Source organism: Dendrobates tinctorius, unplaced genomic scaffold (assembly GCF_039654945.1).
Source record: "Dendrobates tinctorius isolate UK_male_01 unplaced genomic scaffold, ASM3965494v1 ptg000049l, whole genome shotgun sequence".
Classification (NCBI taxonomy): Eukaryota; Metazoa; Chordata; class Amphibia; order Anura; family Dendrobatidae; genus Dendrobates; species Dendrobates tinctorius.
Window position 1 is genome coordinate 16,167,170 of NW_027361717.1, and position 12,674 is coordinate 16,179,843.

Here is a 12,674-nt window from a genome sequence, read left to right on the forward strand (position 1 = left end):
GATTGCTAGAGATGTTGCATCTCAAAGAAAATCTCTTTAATTAAGATGTTGACCTGTCGTCTATTAAAAATAAATGGGAATCACTTAAATGAGGCTAACATATACTACAGTATACAGTCACACAGTGATTGCTTCAATGAGGAAACCGGGCTGAAGACAAACTATTACTTAACAGCAAAAAAAAGACAAAACAAAATGTTCCGAACCTACTGTCTGGCTCATTTAGACAGACTGCTGGTAGCACAATACAGTGGGGTCTCATTAGATAGCAACTTAGAAGGTAGAACAAACCACATACAAAAATATAGCACAAAGTTATTTCTCAAGAACACAGAAATAGCCTGAAGGTAGAGGACCCAGTGGCTGAGAAGGCAAATCCATGGGATTGAATCTTCACACAGACGTTGGACTGTGCTAATAATAAATATTTTAAACATTTGTAATACGTTGATAAAAGGGGCAATTTCCTCTGGAGGTAAAATATAAGGCTTAGAAAGGCATTCCTGATCAAATTCTTCAAAATAATCTCAACTTCCAACAAAGTTTGGTACATAAAGTAGAAGGAGGTATTTGAACGAGAGCAAGGAACTCTCGATATTACATACAGAGAATATGAAGATGTCATGGTTAGGACATGGTTAATGTCCTGTTCTGACAGGGTTAACATTGCCGGCCTCTCTTTGGATCTGGGAGGGGTATTTATGCTCACTCCATACTGGCATTCTCTGTCAGTTATACTGCTATTCTGGTGTGTCTGACCCCTGGTGTGTGTGTACTCTGCATTGTTTGTTTGCTTCCCGTGTATGACCCGGCTTGTTCCTTCACTCTGTACTCCGTCTCTCGTTTTTGGTGCCATTGCCTTTTCTGGTTCTGACCTCCTGGCTTGGCTATCGTTACTCCGTTACAGTTTACCCCTATTGTACCGTCTAATACCTGTTCTGGTTTTCTGATCTATTGCTACGTCCTGACTATTCTTTCTGTCTAAGCCCTTTGGTACTGTCCTGCTATCTCGTGCTTTGACCCGGCTTGATCTGGTGTCTGTCTCTGTCTATGCTCCTTGGTAACATTGTCCTGTAGTTACCCTTCTAGGAGTTTCCCTGCAGCTCCTAGCTCTGTGGAGCTTAGGCCACGCCCCCAGCAGTCACGTGATTCAGGTCCTGGAGCATGCATTGTCACCACTGCTGCTCGCTCCGCAGGTATCTTTGTGCACAGTCTTTGTACTCAGGACACGCGCCCTGGCTCAGTGAGCAAGTGCAGTGCGGTGTTCCTGACAGAAGAGTTAGCCAGAGCGGGAAGTGATGTCAGAGAGGGGTGTAACATTTTGGTAATTTTTGTGGTGCAGTCCAAGAACATGGAGCATGTAGTAGTTGTTATTGACTGTGCTTAAATGATAAAGAATCTATTGTGTGCAGAATGTAAAAGAAGTGTCATCCCTTGCATGTCAAATGCCCTTAGTAGATCAATGTCACATAAAATGAAAATTGCATCATATAGCTAACCAAATGGTTAACTGTAATAAGCTTACAGTGGATAAAAATACAGATGTACAAAGTCAATCTTTAGACAGAAACCAATGTTTACCTTCAATAGACTCAATTAATCAAAGTCATTATGGTTAAGTGAAAAACTCTTGGAAAATTTACAACACAGAGTTATGTAAAAATGTTGTGCCCTTTGACATTCACTCAACAATTCACTTGGCATGGTGATGCCTCAGCATCAAATTCGATATGCTAGAAATTTTTCCCTCAGTCTGGTCCAAAATCTTGAGTTAAAGCTATGGTCTATGGCCCTTATTCATCAAGACTAGCCTTGTTCATTTGCGGTTTCAATGAAGTGGAGAGTTGGAATACAACGCTCCTGTATGCGTCTTATTGAATCAGGAGCGTCTTAAAAGTGGCATGCGCTTCCATGTGCTGAACTGGAACACGATTTGAGGGATAAAGTCGTGAATTTCAGAAGCAGGTACTACCACTTCTCGTCCCACCCCAGTTCTACCTATTTTCATGTAGCTAGCAAAAACTGCAGTGACAATCCCTAATGTCGCAAATTATTAGCACAACACCATGTTGTGCTAACATTTTGCACAGTTTAAGCCATTTTACGCCAGATGTTGTGACGAATTGGGGAATCTATTCTGATCTTAAGTAATGCTAGGTCGCTTATTTCTTAACAAGTCAAGCATTGAGAAAAAATGGATTTAAATCACACTGAGCTGCAATTGTGTTGTGTAATACATCTAGACTTTTGTAAATTAGGGAAGAGAACATACTAAATAGCAAACATGAGCTTCTTAAAGTGTATCTATCTGTAAAATTAATAACAGAGAATTCTCTGGTCTTAGGCTACTTTCACACATCAGGTTTTCGGCGTCAGGCGCGATCCGGCGTCGTGCCGGAACTCCGGATCCGGCAAATGTTGCGTAAAACCGGATGTGACGGATCCGGTTTTCTGCCGGATCCGTCTTTTTCTTGACAGACAAAACCGGATCCGTCTCATCCAGTTCATCCGTTTTTCTATCCGTTTTTCGACGGATTACGCCGGATCCGGTTTTTAAAATTGACCCTTGTGGCCTTCCGAACGGGATTGGCTACTGGAAAACTATATATAGCATGTTCCTACAGCCCTTCTTTGACAGGTTGTAGAGGAGAAAGTGCAGGTTGGAGAGAAGAGCAAGTTACTGGCGAAGATGGATGTTGTCATTGGAAATATTTTGAAGAATTTGGCGGATTTTATAGCGGAGGCGAATCGTTTGAGGGTGATTGTTCTGGAGAAGGAGAGAGCGAGACAGCAGCGCATCAGGCATCGTAGACGACGTTTGTGGATCCACCCCATCACAGCCAAGAGAATGACGCGTGGGGTCTATTCTACACTCTGCATGGACCTTCGACGAAACCCGGATAAATTTTTTGGATATGTTAGGATGAAAATGGAGAATTTTGATTACTTGGTGGAGCGCATTGCACACCTCATAAGAAAAGCGGACACCTATTGCCGCTTCTCTGTTTCACCCGCAGAGCGTCTGATGGTGACTTTAAGGTAAGCCACATTTATTGGATATGCTCGCATCAGAGCACACTTTCACTGCAATCTTGTTGGTGGTAGTTTGTATCTCCAAGTGTTATAGGTCAGTTTTGGTATGTAATGCTGTGATTTAAAACTAATTTATTGTTTTTTAATTCCCCACAGATTTCTTGCAACTGGAGAATCCCTTTCGTCACTGCATTTCCAGTACAGACTCGGGATTTCCACCATATCTGGAATTGTGAAGTACACATGCCGTGCACTGTGGGACTCCTTAGCTGAAGAGTTTTTACCAGAGCCCACAACAGAGAGGTGGATTGAAATTGCTGACAAGTTTCAACAGATATGTCAGTTTCCCAACTGCTTGGGCGCTGTGGACGGGAAACATATCCGCATTGTAAAGCCAGCTGGATCGGGATCGGAATATTTCAATTACAAGAAATATTTTTCAATTGTCCTCATGGCCATCGCTGACGCGGAATACAAATTTATTGCGGTTGATATTGGGGCCTATGGCCGCTCCAATGACTCTCAAGTTTGCAAACTGTCTGCCATGGGGCGTAAACTGTATGGAAACACCTTCCAGTTCCCACCACCTAGACCGCTGCCGCAAACATCTGGTCCACCTATGCCATTTGTCTGTGTAGGGGATGAAGCCTTCCAGCTGTCAGAACACCTTTTGAAACCGTACTCTAGCAGAGGATTGACAAGACCAAAACGCATTTTTAATTACTGCCTCACAAGAGCAAGAAGAATGGTTGAATGTACCTTTGGTATTCTGACAGCCAAATGGCGGGTCCTATTGACTGCGATCAACCTCAAGACAGAAACTGTGGACGAGGTGATCAAAGCGTGCGTGGTACTCCACAATTTTGTTATCTGCAAGGAACCCATTTCCATTGAGGACACCTCTGAAGAAACCACCTTGCAAGATTACCATGACATTACCACTAGAAGTTCTGTGACGGTTTCAGTAATGAGGGACAATTTTGCAATATACTTTATGTCACCTCAAGGCAGAGTACACTGGCAGGATGACAGAGTGTGAAAGATTTGTGCCCTAACCAAACTTGTGTACCTTCTGGACCAACAGTATATACCTTTGCCAACCAAAGTTGGCTATCTTGTCATGGTCTTACTATTTTTAGCTTTAGGCCACAGGTGTGTACCTGGTTGTGTTTTATGCAAAGTATTTCACCTTTTAACAAAAGTTGTGTACATTGTTAGGAAATCACCAACAATAAACACAACTTTTTAGGTGAAATACTTTGCTTCAAACACAACCAGGAACACAACTGTGGCAAAAAGCTAAAATTTACCCACAGTTATGTACCTAGTTTTGAATACCATTTCACCTTTTAAATACCCTGTATTTAACCTTTTTCACCGCAGAAAGAAATGACAGACAACCAGTGTAAAATAATTTAACTTTTATTGAAAAATGTTTTTTTTAGTAAACTTTTTTAAAATTTTAATAAACTTGTTTAATAAAGCTTTGAAACCATAAAACTGGTCATTTTTATTTAAATACACACATTATAAATCTGTGTAGTGTGTGGTGGAAATACTGCTGGAGGGGCTGCGGGACACTTCGACACTGGGAGTGTGGAGAGAGGACTGGGATCGTGGTGGGGAAGGAACAGTTAGAGGTGAAGGTGTGGAAAAAACTACAGAATGGGTGGACATGTGGGAAGCAGAAGAGGTGGTGGGTGGTGGAGTGGAGGGTTGGGCAGGGACTGTAGGAGCAGATGATGTTGATGGCAAGTTGTATGGGGAAGGAGTTTGGTACGGGGCAGGTTGCTGGAAGTGGGGAGATGTCTGGTACGGGGCAGGTTGCTGGAAGTGGGGAGATGTCTGGTATGGGGCAGGTTGCTGGAAGTGGGGAGATGTCTGGTACGGGGCAGGTTGCTGGAAGTGGGGAGATGTCTGGTACTGGGGAGGTTGCTGGTACTGGGGAGTTTGCAGGTACTGGGGAGGTTGCTGGTACTGGGGAGGTTGCTGGTACTGTGGAGGTTGCTGGTACTGGGGAGGTTGCTGGTGCTGGGGAGGTGGATGGTGCTGGGGAGGTTGCTGGTGCTGGGGAGGTGGATGGTGCTGGGGAGGTGGATGGTATGTAATAGGAGGGGGAGGATGGAAAGTGGCTGGAGGGGGTGTAGATGTAATAGGAGGGGGAGGATGGAAAGTGGCTGGAGGGGGTGTAGATGCAATAGGAGGGGGAGGATGGAAAGTGGCTGGAGGGGGTGCAGGTGGAGGAACTACTGTGGTGGGAGGAGGAGGTTGGGAGGTAACTTGCTGGAGAGCAGCGTGGCATGAATGCATTACATGCATCTGCTGGGCAGGAGAGAGCGTTTCCATGCGCTCCACAACAGACCTGAAAAAGGTGTGGTTTGGCGAAGATCTTGCTTCTGAATGCATGGTTTTCAGAAGTGTCTTCACCTCCAGAATGCTGGAGTTGATCTGCTGATAGCCTGCGGATATTTGCTCTGACAAGACTTTTAGACAGTTCTGGAAAGATGCATTCAGATGCAAGAACTCTGGCGCATAAGTCTTTTCCTGACCCCTCTGCCGCTGCCGCCCAGTACCTGCAGGTGTACTAGAGGTGGCAGGGGCAGAAGGGTGGGGTAAAGGGAAAGCGATCTCCTCACCAGCAGCTTCATGTAATGTAGGCGGCCACGATGCTCCTGTGCTGGTGGATGGGACAGATGGGTCGAATGTGTGGGAAGGCTGGGAAGGTGCAGATGTACCGGGGCGGTCGAAGTGTCCCTCGGTGCCGGTCTTCTCAGGGATCGCCTCAGAAGGGTCCAATCGTGCAGGCTCCCGAGTGCTGCTCACCGTGCTGTGGAATAAAGAGAAAAAAAAACAATTAAAATACTGACATGGTATGGCCCTGGCTGAAAAAAAAAATTTGCATCTAACATTTTTTTTCACATGTGGTGTGTAATATTTACCTTCTAGTGACCATTGTTTCCCAGAGGAACGACAGGGCTTCTGCGTACTTGTACTTTCTCCTGCGTCCTCCAGATCCACTCGGGGCCCGCATCTCTTTATTGAACTCCTTCTTGAAACGATCCCTCACAGACCGCCACCGATTCACAATTCTGTTCCCTGAAACGAGAAAGGACAAAGTGGTTAGTATACAACATCAGTGTTTCCCAAACTCCAGTCCTCATGGTCCCCAGGGGTCATGTTTTCAGGATTTCCATAGTAAATAGAAATCCTGAACACATGATCCGTGGGGACCACGAGGACTGAAGTTCGGGAAACACTGGTTTACATCAAGCAACCGGTACTGTATATACTTACGCTCTTTAATCTGGGCCCGAACATCGAGGTCCTCCCAGCGGCCCACAAGGAGCGAACAGATTTCCTCCCAGAGTCGTCGGGTAACGATAAGGTCAGCGTGGCGGCGGTCAGCCATATTCCAGAGCGGCTCCCTTTCTCTGACGAGATCGATGAGGTGGTCCATCGAGTCCTCCATCCTCACCGTCCGAGTCGGGAGCACGCTGTGAAGGCTGTTAAAGAAAAAGACAAAAATAACATAATTAGCCTCCACAAAAGAAATGAAATAAAAAGTGCAAAAAAACAAAGCAAAAATATTTATACTTACACGCTGGTGACCGCCGCGTTGCTGTCGCCGACGACCCTGGGAGGCACTGCGAGGACCTCTTGGCCGAGCACCAGATTGGGAAGACTAGAGAAGAAAACAAAAAATGTTATGTCTTTGGATGTAGGCATTTGTTTGCTGTGTGTGGTCTGCAGAACATTGTTTTCTATGTGTTGTGTGTAGTGTGATGTTGTGTTTCTGCGTTTGATGCAAAAAACTTACCAATTGTGAGCCCACTCCAGGTGTCTGTCCACCCCTTCCTTCTTCTTCTGGGAGCTCCTCTTCATCTTGTGAATCCTGTTTTGAAATAAAAGGCAATGAATAGACATATATTACAGAGATGATGGATTTTGGAAATAAAAACTTACCGTCAAACGCTGACGATGCGAGGGAGGGCTCCCAGAAGATGATGTGCTGTCTTCCTGGTGGCCACACTCCATGCCTGTGGGTGGTGTTCCAGCTGCTGCCATTGCTGCTGCTGCTGCTGCATCTATTGGGCGGCTGTTGAATAAAGAGAAACAAAGGGCCAATGAATATCTTGATATTCAATAGCCCTAGTTTGGAGGAATGGGGGATTTGATAATTACCGTCTCTCATCTGCTGCTGGCCTCCCCTCCTCAGCATGTTCCATTTGCTGCTCCATTTGGGGTGGTGGTGGTGCTGATGGTGCTGCAGTGGTCTCCTGCCTTCTCCTGCTGCGCTTGGTTGCTTTCTTGGGTGGCATGTTGGGTGTGGCTGTGGGTCCCACTGTCTTGCTTTTATATATGTCTTGTGGGCAGAGCTACTGAGCATGCTCAGACCAAAAAAACCGGATCCGGCGCATTGCAGCGCTCATAGGCTTTCATTGTGTGAAAAAGCCGGACGCGCCGGATCCGGCGTGTCCGGCTTTTACGCCGGAGACAAAAAACGTTACAGTAGCCGTTTTTTCCAGACGCCGGATCGCGACACATTGCCGGATCCGGCGAAAACCGGATGAAATGCATGGCCATCCGGCGCGATCCGGAGCAAATGCAAGTCAATGGGGGGGAAACCGGATCCGGCATTGCATTTCGCCGGATCCGGTTTCTGTCAAAAGCGCCGGATCGCGCCTGACGGCGAAAACCTGATGTGTGAAAGAGGCCTAACTCCAGGAAAATCAGCATTTTTCTTATATACAAATGAGCTGTTAAGATCTCTGAGCTGGATCTGCATGAGAATCTGCCTCTAGAGCTTTTTTAAATGAAAGGGGACGTTATTAGTGTGAGACATGTAATGACTGACAGTCTGGTTTCCTGATCTCACTGCAGAGCTGTGTATCATTATAACTGTTGTATAACTATATAAATATTACTGTATTAAACACAACTGTAGGTTCCTCTCAGCTACCATCTCACAGGCTGTCAGTGTTGCAACACAGGAGTGCTGTGAGAACTGCAAAAATGTGTTTGTAAGAAGACAAAGTTCAGTTCTACGATTGTGTGTTAATTACATGGGTCACTCTGGTAATGCCTCCTTTCATTTATAATAATCTCCCGAGACAGATTCTCAGAGAGATCTACAGTTGTGGCCAAAAGTATTGACACCCCTGCAATTCTGTCCGATAATACTCAGTTTCTTCCTGAAAATGATTGCAAACACAAATTCTTTGGTATTATTATCTTCATTTAATTTGTCTTAAATGAAAAAACACAAAAGAGATTGAAGCAAAAAGCAAAACATTGATCATTTCACACAAAACTCCAAAAATGGGCCAGACAAAAATATTGGCACCCTCAGCCTAATACTTGGTTGCACAACCTTTAGCCAAAATAACTGCGACCAACCACTTCCGGTAACCATCAATGAGTTTCTTACAATGCTCTGCTGGAATTTTAGACCATTCTTCTTTGGCAAACTGCTCCAGATCCCTGATATTTGAAGGGTGCCTTCTCCAAACTGCCATTTTTAGATGTCTCCACAGGTGTTCTATGGGATTCAGGTCTGGACTCACTGCTGACAACCATTTTCTAGTGCTTTTTGAAGTGTGTTTTGGGTCATTGTCCTCCTGGAAGACCCATGACCTCTGAGGGAGACCCAGCTTTCTCACAATGGGCCCTACATTATGCTGCAAAATTTGTTGGTAGTCTTCTGACTTCATAATGCCATACACATGGTCAAGCAGTCCGGTGCCAGAGGCAGCAAAGCAACCCCAAACCATCAGGGAACCTCCGCCATGTTTGACTGTAGGGACCGTGTTTTTTTCTTTGAATGCCTTTTTTTTCTCCTGTAAACTCTATGTTGATGCCTTTGCCCAAAAAGCTCTATTTTTATCTCATCTGACCAGAGAACATTCTTCCAAAACGTTTTAGGCTTTTTCAGGTAAGTTTTGGCAAACTCCAGCCTGGCTTTTTTATGTCTCTGGGTAAGAAGTGGGGTCTTCCTGGGTCATCTACCATATAGTCCCTTTTCATTCAGATGCCAACGGATAGTACGAGTTGACACTGTTGTACCCTCGGACTGCAGGGCAGCTTGAACTTGTTTGAATGTTAGTCGAGGTTCTTTATCCAACATTCGCACAATCTTGCATTGAAATCTCTTGTCAATTTTTCTTTTCCGTCTACATCTAGGGAGGTTAGCCACAGTGCCATGGGCTTTAAACTTCTTGATGACACTGCGCACGGTAGACACAGGAACATTCAGGTCTTTGGAGATGGACTTGTAGCCTTGAGATTGCTCATGCTTCCTCACAATTTGGTTTCTCAAGTCCTCAGACAGTTCTTTGGTCTTCTTTCTTTTCTCCATGCTCAATGTGGAACACACAAGGACACAGGACAGAGGTTGAGTCAACTTTAATCCATGTCAACTGGCTGCAAGTGTGATTTAGTTATTGCCAACACCTGTTAGGTGCCACAGGTAAGTTACAGGTGCTGTTAATTACACAAATTAGAGAAGCATCACATGATTTTTCGAACAGTACCAATACTTTTGTCCACCCTCTTTTTTATGTTTGGTGTGGAATTATATCCAATTTGGCTTTAGGACAATTCTTTTTGTGTTTTTTCATTTAAGACAAATTAAATGAAGATAATAATACCAAAGAATTTGTGTTTGCAATCATTTTCGGGAAGAAACTGAGTATTATCTGACAGAATTGCAGGGGTGTCAATACTTTTGGCCACAACTGTATGTCCAGCCTATAAACCATAGCTCATAAACATATAAAAAATGTGAATTTCTCTGGAATAAAACACTAGATTGCAGACTTGTAGGTATCACTTTATTCAACTTTTTTTTATAAACTACAGTACATGCCCCTTTAGGTGGCTTAGAAAAGTTGATCTAACTGACAGATTCAGTTCAAGATATTTTTATAGAAGGCTATCGGGTTTTCAGGTCTCAAATTCATTAATATGGACAACAGCATTTTTTAAATGAGAGGCAAAATAATTAGACTGGTTTCACATTTGCGTCTGTGTGAGCAGCATTTTATCCGCGTCATCTTTAACATGGTGTCCGCAGGGACATGTGTTTGCATCAGTTCGCATGCGTCTGAGTACGCATGCATCGTTTCTCGGTGTACGGCGGGGTCCAGCGAATGCAACATGTTGCATTTTTTTGAAGCTGCAAAAATCCGTCAAATATGCACAGTCACACGCATGCGGATGAGTGCGTCAAAAAATGCATTGCTGTCTATAGAAACACATGCGTATGCAAAGCCATGCGTATGCACATGCGTTCAATACACATGCGGAATTTTAATGAGTTGGTCCAGGAAGTGATTTAACCACCTGCTAATTGATATTTCTATAAAAGGAAGTGTGGACACTGCAAGGCAATAACTCTATGGACTCTGGACGATAGCACAAGACTGGCTATGTAAGTGTAGAACCTTTTAAAAATGTCTGTCTCTCTCACTGTTCTTTGTACTTTGTACTAATTTTTTTTTCTGTCACTTTTAGACTTGTCGACGCTCCAGGTGCATTGGTTGTTCTCCTGGTGCAGCGGTTTTCTCCTGGCTGCCTCCTGGTGCTTCTCTCTGTCCTGGTAAGAACAACACTGTCTATGCAAGTATAGAAGCTTTGAAAATGTCTGTCTCTCTCAATGCTTTTTCTGTTCTTTGTAGACTGGTCAACTCTCCTGGTGCTGAGGTTGTCTCCTGGTGCTGCCGTCACCAACCCCTCTTGATCGCAGTAATCCACTCTCTCGACACCCGCCTGTGTGATGACAGCTTGAAACTTAGGGACAATGCTATTCCTTCTGCATTCTCCTCTTCTTCTGGGACCACCATCTCCCGCAGGCTATTCAAAGTCTGCTCCAGCATATACAGTGGGGAAAAAAAGTATTTAGTCAGTCAGCAATAGTGCAAGTTCCACCACTTAAAAAGATGAGAGGCGTCTGTAATTTACATCATAGGTAGACCTCAACTATGGGAGACAAACTGAGAAAAAAAAATCCAGAAAATCACATTGTCTGTTTTTTTTTTCATTTTATTTGCATATTATGGTGGAAAAAAAGTATTTGGTCAGAAACAAGCAATCAAGATTTCTGGCTCTCACAGACCTGTAACTTCTTCTTTAAGAGTCTCCTCTTTCCTCCACTCATTACCTGTAGTAATGGCACCTGTTTAAACTTGTTATCAGTATAAAAAGACACCTGTGCACACCCTCAAACAGTCTGACTCCAAACTCCACTATGGTGAAGACCAAAGAGCTGTCAAAGGACACCAGAAACAAAATTGTAGCCCTGCACCAGGCTGGGAAGACTGAATCTGCAATAGCCAACCAGCTTGGAGTGAAGAAATCAACTGTGGGAGCAATAATTAGAAAATGGAAGACATACAAGACCACTGATAATCTCCCTCGATCTGGTGCTCCACGCAAAATCCCACCCCGTGGGGTCAGAATGATCACAAGAACGGTGAGCAAAAATCCCAGAACCACGCGGGGGGACCTAGTGAATGAACTTCAGAGAGCTGGGACAAATGTAACAAGGCCTACCATAAGTAACACACTACGCCACCATGGACTCAGATCCTGCAGTGCCAGACGTGTCTCACTGCTTAAGCCTGTACATGTCCAGGCCCATCTGAAGTTTGCTAGAGAGCATTTGGATGATCCAGAGGAGTTTTGGGAGAATGTCCTATGGTCTGATGAAACCAAACTGGAACTGTTTGGTAGAAACACAACTTGTCGTGTTTGGAGGAAAAAGAATACTGAGTTGCATCCATCAAACACCATACCTACTGTAAAGCATGGTGGTGGAAACATCATGCTTTTGGGCTGTTTCTCTGCAAAGGGGCCAGGACGACTGATCCGGGGACATGAAAGAATGAATGGGGCCATGTATCGTGAGATTTTGAGTGCAAACCTCCTTCCATCAGCAAGGGCATTGAAGATGAAACGTGGCTGGGTCTTTCAACATGACAATGATCCAAAGCACACCGCCAGGGCAACGAAGGAGTGGCTTCGTAAGAAGCATTTCAAGGTCCTGGAGTGGCCTAGCCAGTCTCCAGATCTCAACCCTATAGAAAACCTTTGGAGGGAGTTGAAAGTCCATGTTGCCAAGCGAAAAGCCAAAAACATCACTGCTCTAGAGGAGATCTGCATGGAGGAATGGGCCAACATACCAACAACAGTGTGTGGCAACCTTGTGAAGACTTACAGAAAACGTTTGACCTCTGTCATTGCCAACAAAGGATATATCACAAAGTATTGAGATGAAATTTTGTTTCTGACCAAATACTTATTTTCCACCATAATATGCAAATAAAATGAAAAAAAACTGACAATGTGATTTTCTGGATTTTTTTTTCTCAGTTTGTCTCCCATAGTTGAGGTCTACCTATGATGTAAATTACAGACGCCTCTCATCTTTTTAAGTGGTGGAACTTGCACTATTGCTGACTGACTAAATACTTTTTTCCCCACTGTAGATGACCAAAATAGTGATGCTGATTATGGCATCGTCAGCACTAACCATATTAGTAACAGAAGGGTGCAGAGGTCCTTAATCTCTGCCCACTCCATAAACGTGATATGCGTCATGTTCGTACTATGTTGGCCCAGGCTATACGACATCACATATTGCG